Below are 5,015 nucleotides of genomic sequence, written 5' to 3' on the forward strand. Positions count from 1 at the left end.
TTTCCATCTTGTGACGTAAAGTCAAGGAATGACAGCAGAAGCCAGGAGCAGCTGGGATTGCTCCCCAGAAGTCCAGATGCACTTGACTCCTGTCCATCTCTCTGTCTCTACAGCTTTATCCGTGCGAAGCCTGGAGCTGAGTTTAATGTTTGCTGTGGATTGCATCGCTCCACTGAGTCCATCTGACTGACAGGGGCTGCTCTACTATAAACGTAGAGCTCAGCCAGGTATTTCAACTCGTGCCTAAATTTAAACATGGGGTGGCTGCGCCGAACCCAAAGGATTACCCCCATGCCTGCTGCAAATACCTTGAGGTCAGATGGTTTAGAAGCACAGGCGAGGGAGAGGGAATATTTCCACCTGCTCAGGATCCTGCCTTTGCCCATGGGCCATGGACATGGCCCTCAGGAGAGGACACCTCTGACCAGGTCAGAGCCCATAAATGCTCACTCGTAGCCATGGTGAGGAGGACTCCTTGGCTCCAGCTGCTGATGGGCTCTTTCCCAGAGATGTGACACTCAACAGCCTTTTTCCGCGGTATCTTTGCCCCATCTTCCCACGTTTCACCAGGGACTCTGTCAGACAAGTGATGTGCCCACGTGCAGCATTTCAGCAGCGGTGAGATCCCGGCACGGCAAAATTACAAATTCTCTGTTGAACCAAGGCTTAAATATTTTCTCTAGCAATACCTGGCAACAGAAAGGACTTCTGGTGTTTCTCAGTAGCCCCATTTACTGCTCAGGCTGCAGTTGAACGGGTATTGGGTTTTGATGCTTAAAGCAAACGTTGGTTTACACTTAATAGGTAGAAGAATATTAATAAATGGCTGCAGAGGAAAAAAGGAGGCTTGGTCCCCGGCCAGGGTAGTTGATGCGCCTGTGAGATTTTTGCTGGCTTGCCACAGGTCCCTCGTGTGACCAGAGTGCAGATGAGAATCCTACGGAGTGGGAGAGCAGTCTTGGCTGAGCTCAACTTTATGCTCCGCAATAAGCTAAATTCAGCTCTAAAACCCCCCTGAGTAGGGATTACAGAATCTGTTTGTGATCACAAAGCGCTACATAATTGTAACTGTACACTTCTTGTCTTATCTTATTTGCAATGCTGATATCAATTGTAATGAAAATGAGGAAAAAAATGTTTCTCAGACATTTTGGCCAGCTCTGAAGCAATGCTTTGCATTATCTACCCGGAAAGAATAGCTCTATGAACACAATAGCTTTTTTTTTTTAACCTCTTGAAAAATGGAGTGAAGATAGCTTTTATTTTTGGGTTCCAGTTGGCTTCATTTTCTCCATGGAGCTCAGAACTGGGGAGCTGCGCCTTTTCCCTGGTCCGGGATCAGGATGGGTCCATGGTAGCTTCCTCCCGAATGCAACAGGGCAAGGAGCAGAAACAATTTCATTGAAATGGCTGAAGTAGGTAGGTCAGGCCCAAGCCAAGGAAAAGTGTCGAGATTAGAAGAGAGACCCAACAGCGCGTGTTGACAGTACCTACGCACCGCAGCGTTCACAGAGGAAAGGGGAAAGGAAAGGCTGCCTCCCTCCAGGCAGCAAACGCGCAGCCTTGCAGTCCATCTTACACTGGTTCACTGCTGGACTCCAGTCTGGAGACATCCATGTCCTCCCTATGGTGAAGAAACCCCATAGAGAGCCAAATGCACCCCACAAAACACAGGCTCCGTTACCTGCCTGGGGGTCAGGTCTCACCTCCTTGCCTGGATAACGTAGCATAGAGGTAGCTTTGTGGCACTGGAAGGATAAACATGTCTTTGCTCCCCAGCCCTTCCTCTCCTCCATGGTGACACATGCTTCAGCTCTGCAGTTTAAGCTCCTGGGGACGCCATTTTTGTTTAGCCCATGATGCACCGAATACAGGAAAGGGCCTGGAAGGAAGGATGTCCTTCCCCAGACACACGGTCCCCACAGGGGTTTTCTCAGTGCAACCATCAGCCCTACAAACGTAGCTGGGTCGTCACCTCCTGAATGGTGCCGTTGTTCCTGCCTCCAAAAAAACCCAGACACAGGAGGTATTTCCACCCAAAGAAAACCAGTTTCCACTGGTGATTTCTCCCCCCTTGCTTGAGAATCCTCCCTCCCTTTCAGGGCCCCCATAGCTTTCCTTTGTGCCTCTTCTAGGATGAAAAGAGGTAGTCATTGATTGTATTAATAATTCAGAGCCTAATCTCACGGACGGGTGTTCACGGCCCGTGAGGTGGCAATCTTTCATCTTGAGATCAGGATCAGCCAGATCTTTTAGAGGTCAAGGAAGATAGCTGCAGTGTGGAAAATGCCTTCAAAATAATAGGTTTAGGTGACTCTTGTGTATGGATGAAAATGGCAAAAGAAAAGCTCGTGTGTCTCATACTCTCCATTGCCCCTGCATCTCAACCTGGTGATGCCCACAAACCCTTAAAGATGACTTCCATCAGCTTCAGTGAGCTGTGGAGTGATCTCTGCCGCATGCCCCAACCCATCGACATTCCCTGGGTCATCCGGACCCTCCTGCTCCTCAGGACAGCCACCTGCCTGCTGATGGTGGATCTTGCCCTACCATCCCTCTCCTCCCGTGGCCAAGCTCCTCCTTTAACTGCCTGCTCAGTTGTGTTGTCTTAATCATTTCTGGAAGGACAAAGTGTACCGGCACTCTTGGCTTTGTTTGTTTTGTGGACCTGGCAGGTCGCTGAGCAGGGAGGGGGGACAAATTCGTCTTCAGCACAAGTCGGTGACGCTGGTCACAGGCACTAAATTGGGGATTCCCAGGACAAGCAAAGCAAAGGAGAATCTGAATATTCTGGACTTAATTTTCACCTGGCTGTACTTTACACACCAAGGGCAAATTTGCAGCACTGCTCTCAGAGCCTATCTGAAAGGCCAATAGCCCATTCTCCATCAAGCCCTTCTCTTCTCCCACGATCCACAGTTATCCGTCTGCCGCATCTACAGCAATGCCCTGGGTTTGAGCTGGGTGTTGTTCTCACCCCCGGAGCGAAGCTCACGCGGAAGGAAGGGTGCCCGCAGAGGGGTGCCGTCACACCTGCCCCTCGCTGGGGGTTTATGGAGGAAGTGGCAACGTCAAAGCCGTGCACCTTGCACTTGGAACTGAAGGTGCCAACTCCAGTTGCGGTGCCAAAGATGAACGGCGCGCTGATAAGAGCTGAGGGAAGTGGCCGGTGGAGACTTCTGAGAGTTCCCGCAAGCGCGGCTGTGCTCGCTGGGAGCCTCCCTGCTCCGGGGCTCCCCGGTCCCAACCGGAACCCGGCTCAGCACCCGTTCGCTGCCGCCCCAACGCTCTGCCGCTGTTACCGAGGCCCTCCCGGCCCCCCGTGCATTAGCATTTCTTCTGTCTTGCGCTTTGTCTTCTCAGGGAGGCACTTCCACAGCCCAGCCAAAAGCGATGCGTTTGAGGTGGCGATACCCCCCCTTTGCCCCCCCCCCGCCAAACCGTGGTGCCACAGTCCCCAAGCGCTCAGATTAGTAACGCTCCAGCGTACAGCGTTTTACAGCCTGGGACACCAGCCCGACCCACTGCGCACACCTGCAGGAAGGCCTGGGCTTGCAATCACTTCTCTCCCCCCCCCCCACCTCCTCTTTGTCTGCTGCATTCACTTGGGCTTCTCCGAACAAGCAGTTTACCTCCTCTCAGGCAGGGTTTGTGCCTGGTTTCCCGTCTGTGCAGCGTCCCAGGCCTGAGAGAAGCAGCTCTGTCTGCACCGTAGTGTCCAGACACCACAGCATCCAGAACTGTGAACTGATTTGCAAATAATTATTACGGAAGGAAGCCATTCCGTCCATAGCTGATAACTTATCTGGGATACATCAGGCTTTCCCCAGCCATCTCTCTGTTCTTGCTTTAAGAATTCATCCCCAAACACGTCGCTCCTTTGTCAGGACCATACACCCCGAGCATCCACATTTAAGAAAAAGACCTCTTTGATGGCAGGGTTTCCGTAGCAGGGCTGTTTAGATTTGTTGTGATTAAATCACATCCATTTTCTAATTTGTACCTAACGCACACTCAAATCCCTCCTTAAGCCTGAGCTGAACAGGCACATTTTGTCTTCGCCGCTGACTTAATCAAGCAGCGGAGAGCCGCTGTGTGCTCTCCGCAATTGTTGTCTCTTGCATTAGGGGAAAAAAAAAAAAAGAAGAAAAAAAAAAGAAAGGGGAGAAAGAAACACTTTGCAAAGGGCTGCTATTATGCGCACGCTTCGGCGACAGTATTTTTAGCACGTTTGTGGCTCTGGGGCTGCAGTAATTAATTGTGTGTCTGACACTCTGGCTGGCACAGCCTTGCACCCGGAGCTTTCCCATCAGAGTGGCCGGAGAGCAGGCACCCTGGTACCCACGCATGCCAAAAATCGATCCCCCCCCCCAGGCCTCTAAGGGAGATGGGTGTTCATCCCGACGGTGGGGGAGGCTGGAGGCGGGGGGGGGGGGGGGGGGTTGCTGTCACACTGCCCAGCTCCAGGCAATGCTGGGTACTGGGGCAGCTGGGGCAGGGGGCTATTAGGGTACCCCGAGGTCCCCATCCCTTCCCCATTGCCTGTGTCCCCGTCCCTCTCCCAACCCCGGTCCTCGCTGCAATCCCCTGTCAACGGAAAGATGCTCTCAGCGCCCACACATGCCCGAAAGGGGGTGCCCCCCTCAACTCCCCCCTTCCCCTCCATACCCTCCCGCTGCAGGTGGAGCATCCCCACCGCTCCGGGAGGGGATGCACCCTGCAAAACCAGCTCTGTCCCGTTCTCCCCCCACCCGACCCTGGCTGCCTGCACAGGGAAAGGGGGTGCTGTGCGGGTGGTGGTGGGGGGGAATTTCAACCGGGACACACACACCCACACCCACACCCCCCCCAGCTCCCCCTCCGCCCGGCCGGGGGCTGCGCCTTCCCTCCCTCCGCCGCTGCATGCGAACGACGCTGCTCAGCGTGTGCGGAGGGAGGGAGGAGGGAAGGAAGGAGGGAAGGAGGGGAGGGAGGGGACCTCCCTATCTGGCTCTATCTCCTCCGCTGCCTCTCAC

This window comes from Rissa tridactyla, chromosome 9 (assembly GCF_028500815.1).
Source record: "Rissa tridactyla isolate bRisTri1 chromosome 9, bRisTri1.patW.cur.20221130, whole genome shotgun sequence".
Classification (NCBI taxonomy): domain Eukaryota; kingdom Metazoa; phylum Chordata; class Aves; order Charadriiformes; family Laridae; genus Rissa; species Rissa tridactyla.